General features: G+C 43.5%; 1 protein-coding gene and 1 long non-coding RNA gene across 5 annotated transcripts in view; one reads left to right on the top strand and one right to left on the bottom strand.

Annotated features, from left to right (window-relative positions):
- CNOT6 (CCR4-NOT transcription complex subunit 6) overlaps positions 1-14,621 on the bottom strand; it is a 68,830-nt gene extending 54,209 nt beyond the window's left edge. For 2 of the 4 annotated variants that reach the window (XR_009221193.1, XR_009221194.1), the window contains exon 1: positions 14,466-14,619. The gene's annotated coding sequence lies outside the window, so the exon portion shown is untranslated. Of the gene's footprint in view, positions 1-14,465 lie in introns of all 4 variants that reach the window. The other 2 variants (XM_058548237.1, XM_058548247.1) reach the window with 2 other exon arrangements.
- A 1,056-nt stretch (positions 14,622-15,677) lies between these two features.
- On the top strand, positions 15,678-19,229 carry LOC131409598 (uncharacterized). Its single transcript, XR_009220968.1, has 3 exons — positions 15,678-15,739; positions 16,472-16,670; positions 18,646-19,229. It is a non-coding gene; the product is annotated as an uncharacterized LOC131409598 (long non-coding RNA).
- The last annotated feature ends 5,198 nt before the right edge of the window (positions 19,230-24,427 follow it).

The following is a 24,427-nucleotide window of genomic DNA, read 5'->3' as shown; positions in this document are numbered from 1 at the left end:
GCATGAACTTTACTAGGCCACGGGGCTGGCCCCCAGATACTGGGTCTCTTGATGTGACAGAATATGAAGTACACATCAACAACGTTTACCTTGATTAAGAACTAGAGGAATTGGCTAGATGACACCAAAGAAGCAATCAGACAAAATGAGAATGTAGGACTTCCTGGAGGATAACTGGTCTGCTGCCTTCAACAAGCTGGTGTCAGAACTACTCTAGATTTGAAGAGAATTAAGGGATATAATCAGATGCAATGAATGGTCCCTATACAGTATCCACAAAACAGCTATAAAGGACATTTTGTGGACAGTTAGAGAAATATTTAATACCTAGTTCATATTTACAATATTAACGCATAATTCTGTGATGTTATTTCAGCCATATACAAAAATGTGTTTCTTGTTAAAAGGCACTCAAGTTAAATAATTTATTTTAATTCTATTGGCCAGATTTTTTTCAAAGGAAAGGAGACTGAGTTACAGCCAATCTTAACTAATAAGATAAAACACTAAATTTAACATCTCTCTTTTCCTTTACATGCGTTTCACATTTTCTCCTCCATTCTGTGTGCGTCACCTCTTTCCCAAACATAAAGGAGAAAAAAAACGAGAGGGGCAAAGGAAAGGAAGGGAGGGAAGCAGGAAGAAATAACTCACGTGCACAAAGAGACTTTATTTATTTGACTGATCAGGCTCCTCTCAGAGCTACAAGTTAGGGCTTATTTGAAAAGGTAGTGACACTAACCTTGGTGCCAATTTACTTCTTCCAATCCAATTTTTCACAAGGTCTTATCCAATTTTTCACTAAATCTGACTGATCCTTACCTGTTCAAGATTTCTAAACCTATCTTCTCCAGTTTTACCGCTACTGAAGGTAATTTAGACCCTCCTCATTTCTCAGCTTCAACTATTCAACAACCTCCTCTATGTCTATCTTCCTGACAGATGCCTGCTCCTGTCACTCTCCTGCTCAAAAACCTAAGACGGCCCTTTCTGCCTACCTACCTAAAGTTCAAACTTCAAAGTCCTTTACAATCTGGACTTAGCCAAGTATTTTCTCACTCATTTTCTACCACTTCCACACATGCCACCCTAAATTAATCAGAGCAAACCTACTGCTAAGACATAGACTTTCAATACATGCTAATCCCTTCACCAAAGACAACCTTCATCCTAAACTACTCACCCTTCAGGGCAGCTTGGGTCACATGAGAGCCTCTGTAAGCCTTTCCCAACAAAGGCACACACTCACTACTCCCCCATCTTCACAGAGACATTTACACAGCACATAAATCCAAAAGCAATTCAATACATCAGAACCACGCTTCCTTAAGGGAGCATTCTTTACAGAGGCATTCACTCTGCCAGGTGCTAAAAACAAAGAATAAACAAGAAATGCATGATCCTGGATCTTAATCTACCGGGGAAGCAAAACAAAAATTTCACCATGTAACCACACTACAACCTTTTCTTATTTTTACAGACATCACTAACTTAGGGCTTTATTTCCCGTTTCTTCAACTATTATAATGGCCTCTTATAATTGGTATTTATGCCTTTAAGATTACTACTAACCTACATACCACTCTCAAATTTTTCTTCCTAAAGTTGAGTTCTCAATTACATTGCAAAATTCAGGAAAAAGAGCCATCCTTTGTAAAGCAGACTTCTGACTAAAAAACTGGAAGGTTTATCTGGAATGACTTCTGGTCCTATACCAGCTTTAAAACTATGATTCTATGGCATCCTCTCTCCCCTCACCACCCCCACCCCACCTTCTACCACTTAGAAAACAAATTCAAACTTCTTAGTATGTATGAATTTTTGAATTCTTAAAAATTCAAAATATTCTACCTTTCCAGACTTTTGTCCAATACTTTTCACTCCTATCTTTTGATGCAACGGGCAAACTGCCATCCTTCAAATATGCTCCACATTTCCCTATCTCCACGCCATTATACCACTTTCACACTGAAATTCTATCCATAATTCAAAGCTAAGCCCAAGCTGTCCCCTATCCACACCCCCACCCAGGCCTCCACAGTGGATCATAAACTGCTCACAAGCTGCTTTCCCACAGCACTAGGACCACAAATCCCTTCCATAAGGTAAGAGTAGACAAAATAATAATAGTTTGTTGGATGTCCTTCTTCAAAGACCAATCTTAAATCCATAGCTTTCAATAGACCAAAATACAATATAACTCATGTTTCCAATAATCCTACCCCAAATTTATTACAGCCCATTATTTTCATACCTTACAGTGAGAGGACACACTGACAGCTCAATAAAAAAAGTCTACAAATTGCAAAATAGATTAAGAGAAATTAGTTCTGAGCCAAGCTTTTGATGGAAAGGGAAGTAGGAAAATGGTGATATTTTAAAATGGAAAAGGAAATATCTAAAGAAAGGAAATCAAATTATAAACATGAATCAAAAATAACTCTATTTCCCATTATTACAAAAACACCAAGCCACTACTCTAAAGCCACAAAAGAAAAAAAAATTACTCCCTCTTTTGAATACAATCCAAATGACAGCTCATTCACAAGTACATTAAAAAATTTTCAGTGACAACAAATACTAATTTAACCTGTATTCCATTTCTATCAAGACATGACATGTAAGACATTTGAAATGTCATGTAAACACAATTTGATACTTTTTTAAGAAATAGAAATATTCTGAAATTTTAAATTTATGATATTAATTATGGCTGAGATGGCAGGCCTACCACACTCTAAATTATTTGCCTCCTGTTTTTGCCAAGTGTATTAGTTGAATTCTACAAATTAAACACATTACTTGAATTCTACAAATGAAAAATATAATGTGACTCTAGTGTAAATAAAACCAGTTGGCTCCCTTGGACTACAGCTCCTAAGTCGTTTTTATAGCCTCAATTCAGTTAAGATACTTCTACATCTCACTTTAAAGCCAAATCATCCTGACTCTCAATGTCATCACATTTGTTTTCTTCTCTTTCTATCCAAGTTCCCATCACAACTGGCCAGTTAAAAATTTACACAGCTGATAAACCTCCTTCAGGAGCTGTCCTTAGTGGCAAAATGTCTATCACTAGTGCCCCTGTGGCAAAACAAGCAAGCATAAAAACCTCTGCAAGAGATGACTACTCTTTTCTAAAAAGCAAAACTTAAATCCCAACTGTGGATTTGCTGATTTCAAGGCTACTATTAAAAATAGCGAAGGATATTATGGCAGGTGTCTTACAACTCATGATAATCTCTCAAAGGAGTCTAAGTTGCATAGGAGGGATAGAATAAAAAGCTAGTGAAAGAAACAAGGACGGTATCATAAAGATCTTACTAAAAAGTGAAACTGGCATCTGGGTCTTCAAACCTGCCCTTCCTCCTATGACCTTCACCCAGTTTTCCAAGCCAGAAATGAGTACTATCCTTGACTCTTTCTCATCTAATCACAGCCTTCACATCCAGTCTCTAATGCTAGCCCATTTTACCTCCTAAATCATTCTCTCATCCACTCTGCCTTGTTCCCTAGGCTCTTATCTGAGCTATGAGCTACTCCAACAGTCTCAGATCCATGTTCTTTTTTCTACTCTCCCCCATTCCAACCCATCCTAGATGCTGTTCAAAGTGAGCTCCTAAAAACACAAGTACTTACTTACCTCCTGGTCCTAAAACCACATCTCCTTCACCTTTGTACCCTTGGAATCTGACACTGCACCTGACATAAAAGAGGCTCAAATATGTGTTGAATTAACTAAACAAAGGAAACCCAGGTTCATTTACAAAACAAATAAGGTCTTTTTATAACCTGGCCCCCATGTGCCTCTCCAGTTTCACTGTCTGGGTCTCCCCAACTTCCACTCGCCTCTTACAAACCTCCATGCCGTAGCATATGCTATTGCTCCTGCCTGAAATGTCCTATCTCCCCCCACCCCCACACCTTAGGGACCCTAATTATCCTTCAAATACCAGCTCAGATATCCAACTTCAAAAAGGTCCTTCTTCCCTATCCCTCCCAAACACAGGGCTTTATTATTTCCTGCTTTGAGCTATTCTGAACCCTGGAGATTATCTCTGTGGTTGTATTCTTTAACCCCACCTTAATTTTTTTTTCACGTGTCTCACTCACCTACTCTAATATAGTCTCCCTGCACTTATACTGTAAATATTTTTATATCTTCAGAGCCTGGCAAATAGTAAGTACCTGATGAATACTTATTCATCAATTCAAGGGGGGAAGCTGTGATAGCAAACAAAAGTGAACATTCTATAACAGACAAGTGTGCTAACAGAAGCAGTGCCCATCTTAACAGGAATAAGAAAAACTAGTATCTAGGCTTCTAATCTCGAAGGCAAAATCTAGAGAAACTAGAGAGAAAGGACCTTCGTGACCAAAGACTGAGAATATTGGTTCTAGGACAGCCTGGGCTAAGGAGGAAGGGGCAAGCTACGGCAAAGGAAGAGCAAACGGATGGGGGTAACGGCAAAACCGTCGAGAGCCTATCTGCCGCGCTCCGCACTAGGCATGGAACAGCGAACATTTCTTGAGCACTCACCACTTGGCAGGCCTGTCAGGCCCTTCACATGCATTATCTCATTTAATCCTCAGGGCTCCTGTAGGTAAATACTATTATTCTCCCTACATAAAGAAAGGAAGGTCCAGAGAACGAGTAACTTGCCTGAGGTCACAGAGATACTGGAGGCACAATTGCGATTTTAACCCAAGTTTGATCCAGAAGTCTGCACTTTTAACCACTATGCAATAATTTACCTATATTATCTCAATTTAATTCTCATGGCAACCACGAGGTAGATACTATCCTCGTTTTATTTTAAATGAAGAAACTGACACCCAGGGTTTAAATAACTCGCCCAAGGTCACACACACTCAGTAAGTAGCAGAGCTGGAATGTAAACCTAAGACAATCTAGCTGCAAAGCTGTAGTCTTTCTGTTACATCACTGCCTCACACAACTCTCTAGAATTGTCACTGATAAAACCAAGATCTCATGTTAATTCTCCAAATATTACATTGCTGAGGCCATGAGCCCTCTAGTTTCCTCCTCAGATGTATCATCTTTCCAGGTTACGCTCCACCTGTACTCTCCACTCCCAAACTCTGCCCAATACTAAGACAGCAGATCTCAATTGCTATCATCTCAGGACTCTTACACACTCTTAAAAATTAACAAGTACCTCAAAGAGCTTTCATTTATGTTAGTTATATCTACCAATATTTACCATACTAGAAATTAGAACTAAGAAATTTTAAGATATTTATTAACTCATTAAATATAATAAAACTATCACATGTTAACAAGAAACATTTTTACGAAAAGTAACTATTTTCAAAAACAAAGTAAAATTTCATGAGAAGAGTAACACTGTCTTACATTTTTGCAAATCTTTTTAATATCTGACATACTAGAAGACAGCAGATTTGCAGACCAATGCGATCAGATATCACATATCCTTTTGTTAGCCTCTGGAAAACTCTATTGCACACTCGTAAGAGAATAAGAATGAAAAAGGCAAATAATATCTTAGTAATATTTCTAAGAATTTAAGGTTTCTGTAGCCACCTCCCTCTCACCCCAAAAATCTCACACAATTTCCTTAAATCCTTTTCAAAGTAGTACAAAAATAAATTTCAGTCCAAACTGGTTCCACTAAAATTTCCCATCAATAAGACCTCTGCAAAAGTAGAGATTTTTAAATTATGGTAAAATATTCTTCCAAAACATAGAGCTAAACAACAGGTATAGTAGTGAATACCAAAGTCTAAAAGGAAAAGATTGGCATACCCATCTGCAACCAGTGTCCAGCCCATAACAGCTTACTAGACTGCTGTTAAAATGCAATTCTAGGGCAGGCCCCGTGGCATAGCGGGCAAGTGCGTGCACTCCGCTGCTGGCGGCCGGGGTTCAAATCCCGGCGGACACCGATGCACTGCTTGTCAGGCCATGCTGTGGCGGCGTCCCATATAAACTGGAGGAAGACAGGCACAGATGTTAGCCCAGGGCCAGTCTTCCTCAGCAAAAAGAGGAGGATTGGCATGGATGTTAGCTCAGGGCTGATCTTCCTCACGAAAAAAAAAATGCAATTCTAACCGTGTGCTTGTGACGAAAAACACAAGCAACTATAAAATACAGTCAGAGAGAAGCACAGGGTGTACTGCAACTACCACGGGAAACTACCAGTTTTGAAGGTCAAAAATGGTCAAATACTAGCAATTTCATTCAACCCAATATATTAACTCAAGATACAACTACATAAAGGTACACCAAGTATAGGTCATCCACAAATTTCAACTCAAAATAAATACAAATATTTGTTAGCTTAGAAATTTTAATTTCTATATTTTAAGTCAAATATAAAGCACAGAGCAAAAGAATATATCAAGACAAACAAGATTTGCAATCTAATCAGCAAAAGTTGCATGCCCACACATATGCAGGGTATTAAGTCAAAACCATGATTTGTGTGGTAAAACCTCACCAAGATCAAAAAGGTTAAGGAGAAGGAGGCAATCAACCCTAAATCTGTTCTCTTAGCATGAGACAAGCAACAACCCATCCAGTTTACAGCTTCAGCACCAAACGATGGCTGCCAACAGAAATCTTTTCATTTCTTTCTTATCTTTTGGCAGATTTTCCATAATCTATTTGCTACCTCCTCTCTTATAATGAATCATAATATTCTAGCTACCACTATCTAATGGTGATTTTGGCCTTTTGAGGCATTCAACATTTATTCTAGCTAATTCACGTACAGAATCATTTGAGAGGTTCTAATAAACTTACAAGCAGTTTTGACACACTAGTCCTAAGACGGAGAAAATTATTCATGAAATGCTGACCTTACAAATCATTAAGAAGCTTTTAACAACACCAGAATATTGCTCTAAAGCCACCGAGTGATATTTCAGAAGATCTGGAAAGAAATCTAAAGCAACTATGTTCAAATGGAGTTCTAGTATGCACTGCTTTTTGACAGCAGATGTGTAAGTGACTGCCTTTTCCTAATAACAGTGAAATGCTTTAAAGCTGGATTTTTTACCAGCATGAATAGTATTCTTACATGGACTCTTGTGAGGTTTTTGATCCATAACCAAAAAGAGAATCACAAATATTAAGAAAGATTCTGCCAGTTAGCTCTATATTATATCAAAATGATCAGCCACTAATGTGAGTGGTTATAAATTTAGGGCAGCAATTGGGTTTCCCTATACTACCAAATCTGTATCAAAGGTCCATTCCAAGCCACAGCCCCATGAGACTGTGTTAGGAGGGAAGGGCCAGAGTACAGCATCATTAAGAACACAAACTAGAGTCAAACAGACCTATATCAAGCTCTAGCTCCGCAAGGGTGTGTTTGCATTCATCTGTAAGGCTAAAGTTCCTCATTTATAAAAGATATCCACCTCACAATTTTGGTGTGAGGATTAAATGAGATAACACATGTAAAGCACAGCGCCTATCACATCATTAGCTTTCAACAAAGTTACTTTTTTCTTTCTGTAACTACAAATCCCTAAGTCTGAACTTCTGTAGTTTCCCTAAAATTAGAAACCAAATGACAATTCTCTACAGGTCCCAAATAAACTATAGTTTTCATTTTCAGCACTTGTAGATGAAAACATATGAAGAGAGCTATTGGTCTAAAACATGGCAGTTTGCTTCATCAGGTATTGCTTTATGATGCTGCGGTGTTTATATACAACTATAGACAATCTTATGGAAGAAGAAATTTTGCCCCCCAAAAAGCTGAGTGCAAATATTTTTCTTTTTTAAGTGGAACGCCAGGCTATGGCAAGGAAAGGGTTTTTTTTTTTTTTTAATTTTAATTTTTATTTATTTTATTTTTTCCCCCCAAAGCCCCAGTAGATAGTTGTATGTCATAGCTGTACATCCTTCTAGTTGCTGTATGTGGGACGTGGCCTCAGCATGGCCGGACAAGTGGTGCGTCGGTGCGCGCCCGGGATCCGAACCCCGGGCCGCCAGCAGCAGAGTGCACGCACTTAACCGCTAAGCCACAGGGCCAGCCCCGAGGGCAAATATTTTGACTTGATTTTAATAAATCTTCATCTCTGTGTAGTCTTTAATTAGCAGGGACTCCTAATATCTTTTTTCTTTTTTCATCTATTTCCCCACACCTCCCCCACTCAAAATCTGCCTAGTAAAAAAAATCTACATGCAACAACTCAATGTATCTGAAGAATCACCAGTAATATACTCTTTTTGGACACAAAGATCACTGCCTAATTTCTGTTTTGTTAGATCTCTACGTTTACTCTGTGAGGTATCCATTTGTAACAAACAACTTTGAAAGAAGATGACTATGGCTAATGATTCCCTCTTTGCTACTACTCTACATTTAAAAGAGCATCAAAGATTTAACTGAACTTTGGGCTATTAAGCACAGTGCAAGTATGACCCCAGCATAGGGAATACGAAAAGCAAATGTCAGTCTTCTAGTAACTGAAGAGTGAAAGTTCTAATATTATAATTTTACATCAGATATCTCCATCTCCAATGAGAATTTCCTTTACTGTTTTTGAAATCACATAAAATTCCACATAAAAAAAATTTTACATGACCAAATAACAAGTCAATCATTTCAGCCAATATATCAGAAAAGCTTAAAATATACGTATAATATATATATTAGAAATTTATTTCCTAAGTTGTAGACTTAAAGGAAACAGAATGCTGGCAACTAACACAGGTGCCTACCTTCTGCCTCCTCTTTAAACTATTACCCTCTTTCCCTCTCTTCCACTTTAAACCATTCCAAACAGCAGTTTATAACTTTTTTCATCTTAACCTCCCATTTGTTCCCAGCCAAATCTATAATCTGACTTCTACTTCCCTGGCCTGAGAAAAATCTGCTCTGCTTATATTCACCCAACTGCCAAACCCTACTAATCCCTTCTCAGAGCTCATCCTACCCTAAAGCTGGGCACTATGTGTCACCATTGAGAACTCCCTCTTGCTCAGCACTCTCACCTCTCCTGGCATCTGTAATTTTGCTCTCTCCTATTCTTCTCTTTAACCACTTTACTGCAATCCTGTCTGAAAAGAAACACTGGTTGTTCCTAACGCTTCCCTCAGTCCTCTCCTCTTCCGGTCCTGTACTAACCCGTGGTCCATGAGCAAGTTCCACACTTGTATGTGTGCATACTTTCATTCTCTTCAGCAGGGTCCATAATTCTCAACTGATTCTCAAATGAGGACCCTACCTGCCCAAAAAAGGTGAAAAGCATCTGTTCACCCTTCCTGAGTGATCTCGTAACTTCCAATGCCAACTATGCAATGATCAAATCTATAAAATCCCCAACCACCCTCTGGTACAGATACCTATTAGACATACCCACCCAGACACCCAACGAGCATGCCAAACTTAGATTCACAATCTAACTGTTCCACTTTCCTCGCCCAAATCTGCTCTTTTTCCTCTATTTCATACCAACTGTTAAATCATACCAACAGTTCCTCAAGCTAAAGAACTTCTGAATTGCACTCAACTCCTTCCTGTTTTTACAGCTCATTGCTGGCCTGTCCCTAATTCCGGTATCTTTCAAATCTATCCTATGCTTTTCTAGCTCCTAGGCTGATGCCCTTGACCTCTCACAAGGACTCAAATGAACTCTCTGACCCCAGTTTCTTGACTCTTTTCATCTAGCCTCCACCTTTTTACTATGTCTCTCCTGAAAAAGTTATGTCACACACAATTTCCCCACCCCATCCATTGAAACTCTCAATGGATTCCCCATTATATACAGATAAAAGTCCCAACACTTGAAGAAAAAGCCTAAGACTATTAACGAGCTGTTTCTGGCCACTCCTCCCATCCCTCACATCACTGCATCCTGTTTCACAGCCTAAGCTGTATGTAACTTGACTTTGCACATGCTGTTCCTTCTCCCTGAAACGTCCTATTCAGCCTGACAAAACCCTATTCACCCTTCAAAACTCAGCTCAAAGACCTCAGAGATGACACCCTCAAGGTTCCCAAGCACAATTAGTTGCTCCTTTCTTAGCATGCTCTTAAATGCTTTGTATATTCCTAATTACCACATAACCCGATGAGTTCTTTATTGGTTCATCTGTCTTTTTCTCTACACCACTATAAACCACTTGGGACAAAAGCCCATAAGCCCCAGAAGGGTAGCAAGTCTATACACGGTGCCTGACACGTGGGTGTTCAACAAGTATTTCTGGAACTGAGTTTTAGTACTATTTTAAAATGCTGTATTCAAGTACAATCAGTTCTGCTATATCGCTTATTCTGAAAATGTGAATTTGTTTCAACGTGATTGACCTATCAGGGAATCTGAGCATAACGCAAAATTCCCATTTGCTTACGTGCAATTTTGTCTGTGAAAAACACTAAAGGTAGAATATTGTACCCAGGTGAACTGAGCTGTGTAGAAATACACAAAACACACACACCTCAAACACCCACCAGGTGTGTGTGTGTCTGTTATGAGCCACATCCATCCACAGCTGGTGTTATTATAACATTGCACTTGATTTCAGGTAACCCTCCTTCCACCACTTCACGGTGACTCACAGGCAGCAACCCTTCCATTGCCCATTTCCACAAGCAAACCAGGTCTTTTTCAAGGTAAAGTGCCACATTTACTGTAGTACTTATATATTCCTTAACCCTTTAACATGTGTAAAACCGTGCTACCGTCTTTATCAGGTTCCCTTTTTAAAAATAAATCTCTAAAAAAGTTTTTAAATGTTGTGTCCCAATCTCATTTTTTCCCATAAGGCCTATAGTTTTTACCGCTCAATTTTGCATAGCGTGATTTTTAGGAACCTATACATCACTTTAAGCAGAACTGACTATATAAATTAACAACTGCATGAGGAATTCTTAGGCTTTAAGAGAGTTTCAGTATTCCAATCCCAATAATTTATTGGAGAGAAAACTCGGCCCTCCCCCCAAATTTCACAAAATGTTTACAGCCCATACCCCAGCAGACCATCAGGAGAGCCATAACCTTTCAGCTTGCTGGCCCTCACTTCTGGTGAGCAGAGGGTTGATTTTTTCCAGCTTAAGCTCTACAGTCTGCCTAAGCCTAACTCAGAAGACAAGTTGTCAATGCCTGAACTTGCGCGTGTACCATTTTGCGGGTTTCACTGTTTTGACTGCTTTTAACTTCTTCCAAAACACCCAGACATTTTTATTTTAAATTACCCCGTATTATAGAGCAATTAGGCAGAGCCCTCAAGTCCACTATAAAAGGGACCACAGACACAAGAGACACTATACCCAAGTTAAAAATAGATGCAGTCATCTATAACTCCATACTATCTCAAATGTGACTTTTTTATATTGTAGGGCCTCCACTCAAGCCTCCAAACTGATGCCAAATTGATCTTAAATCACCTTGATCTCCTACTAAAAATATTTTGGCTCCCTTCTTCGCTATAGGGCAAAGATATAAACTTCACTTTTAGCTTAGCAAGCATGGTCCTTCAAAATCGAGGCCAGACACACCTTTGCAGGCTCATCTCCAGTCACTCTCCCTGGAGTTCCAGTAACACCTCACCATTGGCATTACCCCAACACGTGGCTCCTCAGTGCACCCAGTTCCTTCTGTTTGAAATGACCCCCTCTCCCCAGTCTGACAAACACCTATTCTGTGTGATTTTCTGTAAACAGCTCTCACACCTTCCACAAATTTAATCATTCTCCTGTTCTCCCACAGCACTCAGTACACCTACAAAGCCTATGGACTACAAGAAGGCAGAAACTGAGTATTACTCATTTTTGAATTCTCAGGGTCCAACACTGTGTCCAGCATACACTATTCCTTGACACATAAGTTATCAAGAAAAGCTAAATAGATGACGGAGAGGTAGAGCCCATAAAAGGGTAAGGCTAAGGCAGCCTAAAAGAGAGCCCACCTTGGATGCCGATTACCTTCTCCTCTTTACTTGTTCAAATACCAAGACATGGTGCATTCCATTGTACTCTAATGCACACCAGTTATGCATACAGTTAAGTTTATAGTTTTATGTATTCAGCATTTCTTAATTTCACACATATAGTGTTTTATTAATCACACTGTCATAAAATGGCTACCTTCCTAAAGTAAGTAGCAGGTAAGGTTAAAGAAAAATGTCCATCAGTAAAAGATCTGTAGAAGGTAAGGATTTGAAAATTAAAATTGGAACTTTTTTCCTAAATAATAACATTAAGTTCCAATCACAACAAAAGTGTAAATAGCACTGCATATCCACAAATTCAAGTCTTTTCTCTGCTAAAATATATGTTCTTAGCTCAACCTATTTGGACTTTTCCAACTTGATAAACATTTTAAAAGCAGAGCTCCCCAACCAGTGTACCTTGTATATAGGAAAGTTACAAGTGTGCTGAAGATATTGGTCCCCTCCCACCTCACGGCCCAAAGGCTACCGCCGTGAGCAGCCTTGACCATTTATTCCAGTATGCCTTACACACAGTATTCCGTTCTGTTGCACTATGATATAAACAAGGTTTATGCTTTAAAGAACATAAGAAAGCTAATATGGTTATAGAGGGATGCCTAAGCATTAACCAAAATGTATATTTTATAAACTACAAGTACAGGAGGCAAATTCCTACAATACCTTTATTTGTAGTCAGGAAAAGGTTTTATAACCAACTTCATATCTGTTCCAAAGAAAACAGTCTGAAATTTCCCAAAAGTGTAGTTTTACTTTGCCACCAAGATTTAAGAAACCTGAAAAAACCTACAAATCGAATAGGCACTCAGAAGGAGCTTCTTGGACCGGCCCCATGGCTTAGCGGTTAAGTGCGCGCGCTCTGCTACTGGCAGCCCAGGTTCAGATCCTGGGTGCGGACCCACGCACCGCTTCTCCGGCCATGCTGAGGCCGCGTCCCACAGACAGCAACTAGAAGAATGTGCCACTATGACATACAACTATCTGCTGGGGCTTTGGGGAAAAAAAGGAGGAGGACTGGCAATAGATGTTAGCTCAGAGCCTGTCTTCCTCAGCAAAAAGAGGAGAATTAGCATGGATGTTAGCTCAGGGCTGATCTTCCTCAAAAAAAAAAAAGGAGCTTCTTCATCTACATTACCACTGACCAAGACACTTTTGAAGCTATGCAAGAATCGACTTTCAGAGTGCATCTTCTGTCTCACAAGAAAATTTATGTCTTTTGTCACATTCTCATTTTTGATGATTTAAGTAGCTTGTTCACCTACTAAGAACCGACCAGGCTCAACTACCTCAAATAACTCCTATCCATTAAACACCCTCTGCCCTCCCAAAAGAACTAATCTCCAGCAATTACATCACACTCTCAAGAGCGCCCACATTCACAAAAAACCTGGTCCTTTCCCTCTTAACCATAGTATCTTGGGGAGTCGTTCTAACCTTTCTAGGTCTCAGTTTCCTCCTCAGTAGCTATTCAAATAATTCTTTTAGAGCAAAGGGACTGGACTAGGTCACTGATCTAAAAATATTAAGCAATTTTTATTCCAAAAGTCACCACATTCTAAAGACTGTGATAACAGCTGATAGCAATTACAAGAAAAAGTCTTCAAAACCTTTTGATTAATGGCCATATCAGCTCCAACAGCCTACAAAACTGTTTTGGAATGGTAAATTCCAGTGTACTCTTAAAAACACAACGTGCTATTACACGCCATTTTATTTTTCACTTGCTCACATTCACTCTCTTATTCTCCAAAACTACTAAATTCCCAGACACAAGGAAGCAAAGAAGCCTCAGGACGAGCACTAATGGGACAATCCACCTGGAAAATAGGTAAGTATGGGAACTCAAACCCAAGCAGACTATTTAAACAACGTCAGCTTAACAAATCCAAGAAGGACAAGCAAGATGACCATTCACAATGTTGTCAGCTGCAGGAACAAAGGTCACAGGTGTTAGTTACCAAGCTCCTTCGGGAAGGCGAAGGAGGAACAGTCAAAGAAAAAAAAAAAAGTTTCCAAAGAAAATAACGACTGGTGTTTAGAAAGAAAAAGGAGAGATGTGATTTGGTTATTGGAGAAAACTGCTTCACGCAGGAGCGTCTCCGAGTCCTCGGCGATACCATAAATCTCTCCATCCCGGGCTAAGCGCTTCCTTAACCATGTCGCTCCCATCCCCCTAAACCTGCGCGAAACTGCATTTTAAATACTCTGACGGGAGGGGGGTAAACAGTCGGTTTCCCGCTTTGCGGTAACCGCGAAGTTCCACACCCCACAGCGCGCAATCCCACAGCCACTCCTCCCAAGTGGCCACCCATTCCGGCCACGAGTGCCGGACACCGGCTCGCCTCCTCGGGCGACCAGAGCCGGTCGGAGGGCCAGGGCACCCCACCGTCAGTCACGACCCTGCCCCCGGACTCGGCAGGATCGCCGCCCGGCGCCCACCCAGCCCAGGCGGCCGGGCCCTCCCGCGCTCCGGCCCCGGGCACGGCGGCGCGACCCGCGGGGCCGGCTCGCTCACCTCTGCGGGTGCGCCGCCCTCCTCCGCCGGGGCCGCCGCCTCCTCCCGGTGAGTGCAGCGCGCTCTGCCCTGTGGAACCACCATACCAGTCCCGCCGCCGCCGCAGCGCGCCGCCCCGCCGCTCAGCCGCCGCTCTTTGTTCCCCGGCCGAGCGCCACCGCGTCAGCCACCCCCCTCAGCCGCCCCGACGGGCGGCCACTACGCCCGCCCGGCCCCCGGCCTCGCCCTCCCCCTCTGCGCTGCGCCGGCCGCCGCCTTCGCCCCCACGCCGCCGACGCCGCCGCCACCGACGCCGCCGCCTCCTCCTCCGCGCCCCCCTCGCTTTCATTGAAAGCAAACAAGCATCATGGCGGCGGCCGCCGTCCCCAGCCAGCAAGCGCCCCGACCGCCGCCGCCGCTCCAACATCCCGGCCGCCCATTGGTCGCTGCTGCCGGGCGCGACCACTCGGCGTCCGGGGCGGCCGTCGCCTCTCCCCCCCTCGCTGGAGCATGGGCCGGCCCGGCGCGCTCCGGGCGCTCCTCGCCGCTTCCCGCCTTTCTCGCTACTCCGGCCCGGCTGCTGCTCTTTTCTCGTCTGAGCGCTTCTCCGTGTTTCGTCCAGCTCTTTCTTTTCTGTCTCGAGAAGTTAACTTTTGTCTCCTCTCTTCCCTCTTTTTCCTGATCTTCTTCCCCTTCGTTTCGCCTGTCACGTGGAAACACGGACAAGCTCTCAGACTTTTGACCTCAGCCAGTATCTTCGTCTGCCTAAAGAAGACACGTTCGGTCGTGAACCGTCGCGCGATCCTTCCTGCCTTAGATATGGAGAACACATTAATAAATGGTCCGCTTCGGTCCATTAATGGTCATTCAGTCCAGTAAATTAGGGGACAGTTCTGGTGGTAGATCCTAGCCAGAGTAAACTGTCCGCTGCTGCGTTCAAAAATCAAGATGTTCTATTCAGGTGGTGCTGGAGGGTGAGCAGAGAAAGCGCTGCGCTGATGATGATGCTTGCCTCAGGGAACATTAGTCGACTGGCGGTCACGGCCTTGTGCTGGGGCCAGGGCAGAGAGAGGAATTAGGCCCCACCCTCCCTGAGTAAGCTCAAGAGAAACACCCAACCCGGTTGTTAAAATCCATTAGGGATGCAAGCGGACCGGCACTTCGTGAGGGAAAAGGAAGAGCCGCCCGTCCACCTACACAGCAAACTAGGATGATGGCTAGTGGCAACTTCCTGGAAAATCAACCCTGAAGAAATGAATGTGATATGAGTTCCAGGAACTAACAATAGCAACAAAGTGAGACACCCCCTCACAGAAGGCTGCCTTGGGCTAGAGGATATGGGAAATGGGTGGCTGCTGCTGGGGCAGAGGAGAGCTGGAAGGGCAAGGAAAAGACTGAGGGACAAAAGCTGTTTGATTTCCCTGCTTGCCCTTCCCCAGCATGGCCTTGGAATGGTCATCGCCTGCCATGTGCCAAGAAATCAACAGTGACAGCCCAGTCCTCTGGTGCCAGAGGGTGCTGGACAAGCGCAGGCATCCTGAGAGCCCAGCGGGGGTAAAGGGTTGATAGGAGAAGTGCAGACTGACCTGCTGCCTGTGGGCATCGCTCCACAGCCTCCAGCCCCAAGTTACAGAGTACTGGGGCTGTGCAGCCCCCGTGCTCTACATGCAGCAGCGGGGCCTCTGCCCCTCATGTGAGTGCTGTCACCTGGCAACCTGTGCTCCAGCCTGGAGAGAGAGGTGCCTTTTTGTAATTCATCTGCCCAGAGGGAGCTATTTTTTCTGATTGGCAGTGTGTACGGAGGAGGGGAAGTCCAGCTGCATAACAAAAAACTTAGTGGCAGAAAACAACAAGTTTATTATATCTGGTGCCCAACTAGACAGTTCTACTGGTCTCACTTGGGGTCTCTCATGCCTCTACTGAGATAGTGGCTGGGGGTTGGATGTCTAGCACCTCTGTGCCCCCAACGAGGCCTCTCTCTATGCAGTATCTCATCCTCCTGCTTTCTTTGTGGTCTGTCTCTCCAGCGGATTATCCCGGCTGTCTTACACGGCAACCCAGGGCTCCAAGAGGGAGAAGTTGGAACCTGCCATGCCTCCTGAAGAATATCACTTCCTCTGTAGTGTATTGGTCAACAGCCCAGTCCAGATTCAAGAGGAGAGGACATAAGCAACACAGGAGCTGCATGCACATACCAGGGGGGAGGACTTATTTGGAGCCATCTTGGTGGGTACCAATGGTGGCCCTGCCTGTGCACGTCCTGTTCTTTCTGAATAACTGGAGAGAACCCCACCAAATGCCTTTCACCTTTCCAGATCCAGATCAAAGTGCCCCTCATGTTAGGCACGACCTCCCATTGCAAGTTATAAAACCCCAACTCAAATAAGCTTTATGCAGAAAGAGGTCATTTATGTATTCAGGCATTGCATAACTGAAAAGTTCAGCCATCCTAAGGTGTCTTCAAGAGTAGATCTCACTTCCCCACCCTCCACCCTGCTCTCCTCCCAGCTGGCTTCTTCACACAGGCTGGGTGACCAGTAAAGAAAGACGGCCACTAGCATCTGCAGGCTTAGATTCTACCAGCTTCTCCACTTGGATAGAGAGTGCTTCTTTCCTAATAGTTCCAGCAGAAAACCCAGGGCAGGCTCTCACTGGCCTGGCCCGAGCCCAGTCTACCCCTGCAGCAAGGCATGAGGTCAGCCCCACATGAACCAGGTATGTTAAGAGTAAGGAAGGGATGGTTCCTCAGGGAGAGTTGGGGGTGGCCAGGAGAAGAGGAGCAGATTCTCCCTCACCCCTTCTCTGGGAAAGCTGCCCTGGCAGAGTTGGTCACTGTCTCCTCAGGCTCTCCAGCCCCTTTCCCTCCATCACAGCATTTAGCAGATAATGCCATTATTATCTCTCCTGCCAGGCTGAGCTGCTCAAATCTGACTCATATTGTTGCCTCCACACAAGCAACTGGGGGTTGCTTTTGAGTCTTTTTGCCCACAGGCTTTCCTAGTTCCTTCCCCTGTTATGAGAACTTTGCCCCTCAGGCCCAGGGGTGGGCTTGTGACCCAAGCAGGACTGATCTGGGATTGATAGGTGGATGTAGGAAGAGAGTTCTTGCTCCACTGGGGTGCTAAGCTAGGACAGTATGAATTGGTGGCAGCTAGTGTATCTTCCCCGCCACGTGGAGAGATGAGAGAGTGATGAAGAGAGACCATCTTGCTGACACTGAGCCTCTTTCCTGGGTACCAAAGTCCCAATTTTGGTAGTTTTTCCTTTTAGCCTGTGGCCTATCCCAGGTACACAAGCCAATAAATTCATTTTTTGCTTAAGTTAAAGTTGTGCTTCTGTAACTTGCATTCAAAATAGTTCTAATTTGATGCATAGTAAATGTATTGGATAATGGATAGGTGGATGAACAACCAAGAGATGGCCATGATTGTTAATGTTGCTGTGGTGTCTATTTCTGGGACATGGCTGGAGCATTGGAATTCAAACTCAGGGTTGATATAGGATGTGGACCATAACTCTATGGGTCCAGCAGCTGGAGTTGCCAGGGTCCCCAGAGATGAGCGGGGTTGATCAGACTCACTACAGTAACTAAAAGGCACAGGAGACTACCAAATGAAGCAGGTTCCAAGATTTATTTGCAAGACAAACCCAACCACTGTGTGACCAGAATGCTTCTGGTGGAAGATCCACTCATCCTCTCCCAGTAGGAAAGCACATGGGAAGCTGAGTCACGCTAGAGGTTGCTTGGTGAGCCTGCAATATGGACCCTGCAGAGCCACTCATCTCTGGTAGTCTGATGCCTCTTCTCGAGGTGGAGACTTTCTGGCCAGGGACCAGAACTAATGACCAAGATCCCTTTTCCCTACCTAGTACCAAGGACATAGACACACTTTGGTCATCTGTCTCCCCTTCTCTGGGCTTGAGGCCTCCAGGCCACAGTTTTCTTCAGATAGGGCCCAGTATAATAGATGAAGTTTCAGATCCCAGTTATATCTTCCCACAGCGTCCTTTGTCTCTGGGTCCACTGTATTAGCCTGCAATTGTTTGAAAAACCAACTCAAACAGCTTTAAGAAAAGAAAGGAATTAGATGGCCAAAATAGCTTTAAAAGGCCAGGAAGAGTGTATCAGCTTCAAGTGTGGCTTGATCTGGGGGCTAATGCTGCTCAGCTCTGCTTACCTCCATGTTGACTTTATCACCAGGGACCATATGGAAGCAGAATGGATGCCAGCTCCTACAGGATTCAAGCCCAGAGGAAAGAGACCTTCCCTCAACAGCCAAACATCCTGGGCCTGACTCTCATTTCCATCCCTGAACCGAACCCCATGTTCAGGGCAATGTCCTACCCTGGCCAGGAAGAATTCACATGCCCTTTCCTGGAGCTGGATTGTTGTCAGCCTCACTCAAAGCACATATGGAAAGAGTTGGGGGGGTCTCAGAGAAAAACTGGGGATGCTGTTGCTGGAAGAAACAAGAACAGACGCAGAAAGGCAGAGAGAGGTAAAAGCCCAAGGTCGGCTCTCTGCCAAGCCTCCACCTGCACACACAGACCCCCAGCCAGCTGTGTCTCCCACCCCTTTGAGGTCCTGGTTTCACTCCTAGCGCATGCAGTCAGGAGAAGGGGCCTCGATGCCTGAGAATGTGGGAGATAGCAGGGGCTCTCCCACTTCAGAGCTTAGACACTCTCACTGAAGACTCGCCTTAGAGAAGTAATGGGAAGGAGGAAAGGCAGCAAATCCATTTATGTTTTAAGTATATGTTATTTTTTCTAAGATTAAACCACATTTTTCATTATAAAAATAATGTGTGGTCATGGTTTTAAAACTAAACAGCAGAAAGGCAGGAAGAAGAATGTGGATGTCTCATCCCTGTCCCCACCCCAGCCACACTCTGCAGAGATTTGAATTGGCTAGGATACTTTGGCCTTACATAACAACACACGACAAACAAACCAAAACACCCAGTTGCTTACTGGATAAGGATACTTACCGACTCCTGGGGCTGAAAGTCCAAATGTGGGCCAGCCAATAGGGCTGTTTGATGTAAGGCCTGTGGGCACTGATACTACCCTGGGCAAAAAACATTCTATTACCTTGCTGCTTATTATGGGATATGGGGTGTTGGAGTGCTGGCAGGAGACTGAACTAGGAGGGGAATCTGAATGATGTTTCTTAAGGAGATTGGCCTAAAGAAAGTTTAGGGAAAGTCGACTGTTGTTTGAGGCAGGTAACATGAGGCCTGTTAAGTTTCCCAAAACTGACATTGTCCAGTGACCTTCCAGGCTCCCAGGAAACCACAGTGGGTAAAGCTGGGGAATGGTGTTTGTCTTGAGGACACTCACGTGGGCACTGCACCTGGACTGATGGCCCCGTGGGTGGCTCCTCTGCTTCCTTGGGCAGCGGGTCAGTCCAGAACCCTCCACGGGGTCTCCACCGGGAACCTCAGTGGAGCTGAAGACGAAATCTGAAGAGATGCAGAGGATGTGAGTCCTCTCAGAGATGGTTGGCGCCTTGGGACTTCAACAGGAGGTGCAAAGGTGACAAGTCCCAGGTTTCTTCATGTATAACTTGATTCGTGGGTCACTCTCTGAATTTATTAGGATTCCTTCAGTTTCTAGAATAGAAACACGACTTGAAGTGAATGGGAATTTATTGGCTCAGGCTAGTGCTAGCTGCTCTAATAAATAGATACAAAATTCCTTGCTGGTGTAACAACCCATTCAGGAGGTGACTTTCTTCCATGTAGTGATTCAGGGACCTGGGCCCCTTCCTCTTATGGCTCTGTTGTCCCCTAGGGCAGGGGTTCTTATTTGGGGGAGGGACATGTACCCCCAAGGGATCTGTGGATAGAATTTAGGGAGGGGCACTGTGAACCCAGATGGGAAATATTTTGCATTTCCTGCTATTTTGCATCTAGGTAACAAATCCCAGTAGAGTGAGAAGGACCTGTGACTATAACCATTGGAAACCCCAGCCTGATATTTTCATATCCTATCACAGTTGCTCAGGAGATCTTTTCCCCCTAATTAATTTTTTCTGTTTTTATTGAGGTGAAATTCACATAACTTAAAATAACCCATTTTAAAATGTACAGTTCAGTGGTATTTAGTATATTCACAGTGTTGTGCAACCACTACCTCTCTTTAGTTCAAAAACGTTTTCACCATCCTAAAAGAAAATGTTGGGAATATCTAGAAGTATCATTTTTACTCATTTACTACTTTGAAAATGGGGTAGATATTAGACCCACTAGTAGATCTTGTTATTTTATATACTATTCAAATGCATAAATATTATATCATAATATTTAAAGTATTTTGGTAACTGTGTTTGACTACAACTGCTTTCCTTTGTAATCCTATGTATTTTTTTTTATGCCTTTAAAAAACATTATTCTGTGCAGGAGTCTGTAGACTTTACCAGACTGCCAAGAGGGCTCATGGCATAAAAAATGTCAAGAACCCCTGCCCTAGGCTTTGGAGCCCTCTTTATCTACCGGTAAAGAGGGAAGAGATGGAGAGAAAGCACACATGCTTCTTCATTAGCTCAGCTTGAAATCACCCATTGCACTTCTTCTCATACTCCATTGGCAAGAAGTAGTCACATGTCCCCACCAAATGCAAAGAAGACTTGGGAAAGATTTCCACAAGCTTGGAAATAACTTCCTTAATTCTGTCTGAGTAGCTGCTTCTCAGCAACAAACCTATACAACGGAAGGAACAGCATGAATTTTGTTGAACAGATAAACGTCTATGCCCCCTGGCTACCAAATATCCAAACATCCGGCTCCCTGGCTACCAAATATCTACACACACTTCTTCCAACAAATGGCACCTACTCTTCCTGTCCCCAAGGAAAGCCCAATCCATTGCTGCCCCCTTCCCCTTAGCCCTTCTTCTGTCCTGCTGCCTGGAACGTGGAGCTGCTGTCTTGGACCATGAGAATGAGGCCTATGATGTCAGAATAAGAATGGGAGCTGGAAGAAGGCTGGTTTCTGAGCATTTCATGAAGCAGAGACACATACCAGCTCTAGGTGAATTCCTCCGGAATCAAGGTATGTATTGACAGGCGATGAGATCGACGCCCTGCCATGCAGAAACCAAAAGCTTGCTGGCAGAAAGTAGATTGAGGGTGTTGCCTTCCAAACTAAGCTGATTATTTAAAAAATGGTCTCAGATTAATTAGGTTGTGAAATTTGGTAATGAGCAGACCACAAAGGCAAATAAGTAAATAATCCAAGTCTTAAAATTTAAAAACTATGTCCAGGCAAGATCTTTGGCTATGGAACTTATAGGATGAGAATAGACTGGAAGCCTAGGAGGTTTTAGAGGGAAATGTATTGCCAAAGAAACCACCAATATGGCCTACAAATCCATAATTATTTAACCCCCAGAGCAACACCCGATCTCCCAAACATGCACCCGCAGGAAGCAGGTACTCTAATTCCCACGTCTAATGTGACCGTGAAAGAAAATATACCGTCCAGAAGACAGGGACAAAGCTTTAGAGGCCAGCAGACAAATGACTGCCAGGGGCCTGGCCAATAACCTACTCTACCTCCAGAGAAAGGGAGACTGCAGTGTTCCTAGAAGACCAGATGAGCAAGAACCAGTGACTGTTGTGTATCTGCTATCCTCCCGCTTTCTGAATTAGATGGTTTGTTTGTTTGCTGTAACTGTCCTATTCCTACTGCTCATTATGTATTCTGTGTGCTGGAGGCAGCCATCTTTTAGTTTCCTTGGTTATTGGACCACAAGAAGCCATAATGGGACCTGCAGGCTACTCAGAGCTGCGTGGCCTCTAGGTGGCCCCGTTGAGAAAGCATGGGAGTGCTGTGTGTGTGTGTGTGTGTGTGTGTGTGTGTGTGTGGGAAGAAGGCTGCCTGTGGACACATAAGAGGCCAGAGGGGTCAGTTGTACCAGGACTGCAGGATAACTCTTCTTTCAGAATAAAGAGAAAATTTCCCAGCCTCCTGTTACTTGCCAGCATTCTTAGAGCTGGGTAGGAATACATATCTAGAAACCCTCTGCTTTACTCTCATCAGACAACAAACTCTTGGAGTTGGGGAGGGGCAGACACCAGACTGAGCAGAGTGAGGGAGGGGATTTGGGGTCTAATTTATTCTCAGAGAGCTTTCTCCCATCCTTCTTGTTTTCAGCCTGTCCTACATTTCCAAAAAAAAGTGTAACTTTCAGTTGCAGATATAGCCTATGCCAATTTCTGAGACTTTTGAAGTTTTGTTTTGTTTGTTTTTCTTCTTAGGAGTCCCCTTCCATTTAAAAAAAGAACAAACTTCATTTTTAAATAAATTCACATGAAATTGCAAAGAAATGTACAGGGAGGCCCCATGCACCTTTCACCTAGCATCCCCCAATATCAGCATCCTGCGTGACTACAGTACGATATTAAAACCAGAAAACTGACATCAGGGACGAACCATCAGACTTATTCAGATTTTACCAGTTACACTTGCACTATACTTATACTTGCACAAGTTATACTTGTGTGTATGTGTGTGTGTACCTCTATGCAAGTTTGTCACACATGTAGCTTCATGGAACCACCAGCACCACAACATATTTACCTGTACCATCACCTCGAGTCTCCCTGATGCTCTCCTTTACAGCCACATCCACTCCTCCCCTCCCCATCCCTAGCCCCAGTTAACCACTAATCTCACCTCTATAATTATGTTCTTTCACAAATGCTATATAAATGGAATTATGCAGTATGTATCCTTTTGAGATTGGCTCAGCATAATTTCCTTGAGGTTCATGTGAGTCGTTGCATGTATCAATAGTTTTGTCCTTTTTATTGCTGAGTAGTATTCCATGGTATGGACGTACCACAGTTTATTTAACCATTCATTAGTTGAAAGACATTAGGGTCATTTTTAGTTTGAGGCTATTATGAATAAAGTTGCTAGAATATTCATGGACAAGTTTCTGCATGAAAATAAGTTTTCATTTTTCTATGATAAAGGCCCAACAGTGTGATTGCTGGTTCTTATGGTTACTCCATTTTTAGTTTTAAAAGGAACTGCCAAATTATTTTCCAGAGTGGCTGTATGTTTTAATCATATTGCCTTGGGTGAGGTATGGTGAGGCAAGACACAGGTCAAGGGAGAAAAACTGGAAAGAATTTTACCGTTTTGTTACTCAAAGTTCAATGGGGAGAACACAGCCCTCCACACAGGGCCACACAGGGAAGCACCAGGTCAGTCAGAGGTGGAGGGAGGGAGGGAGGGGGAAACTGTGGGCAAGCGCCTTTGTTGTAGTTTCCACAGGAAGGGATGGGTGAGGCAGGCAAACAGGTGTATGATTGGCTAATTTGAATAATTTCCATGGGTTCTGGGGTATAGGGCTGTCCTTGGTCATCTGGCGCCTGGCCTTGGGGTGACTAGGGCAGGTGTATAGTGGCCACGAGTGTGAGAGCCCAACGGAGGAGGTAGTTGGGCGTGTGGGCTTAATTGCTGCTCAAGAAGGGGTACTGACCAGTCCCTCCCTTTGAGGCCTAACCAGGGCCTCAAAACTGGTCGACAGCATTTTAAAAAATTGTATTATACTGTATTATTATTATTATTTGAGGAAGATTGGCCCTGTGCTAACATCTGTTGCCAATCTTCCTCTTTTTCTTTTTTCTCCCCAAAGCCCCAGTACATAGTTGTGTATCGGTTGTAGAGGTGTAGCTCTTCTATACGGGACGCTGCCTCAGCATGGCTTGATGAGCGGTGAGTAAGTCTGTGCCCAGGATCCGAACTGGCAAACCCCAGGCCGCAGAAGCGGAACGTGCGAACTTAACTGCTATGCCACCGGCCAGCCCCTATACTATATTATTTTACATTCCCACCAGCAATGTATGACTGATCCAGTTTCTCCAGCATTTGTGTTATTACTGTTTTTTATTTTGGTCATTCTGATAGGTATGATGACTCATTGTGGTTTTAAATGGCATTTTTCTAATAGCTAATGATGTTGAACATCTT

The sequence above is a fragment of the Diceros bicornis genome, chromosome 1 (assembly GCF_020826845.1).
Source record: "Diceros bicornis minor isolate mBicDic1 chromosome 1, mDicBic1.mat.cur, whole genome shotgun sequence".
Lineage (NCBI taxonomy): Eukaryota > Metazoa > Chordata > Mammalia > Perissodactyla > Rhinocerotidae > Diceros > Diceros bicornis.
The sequence above is the reverse complement of the archived record's forward strand: the minus strand, read 5'-3'. Positions and strand labels throughout refer to the sequence as shown.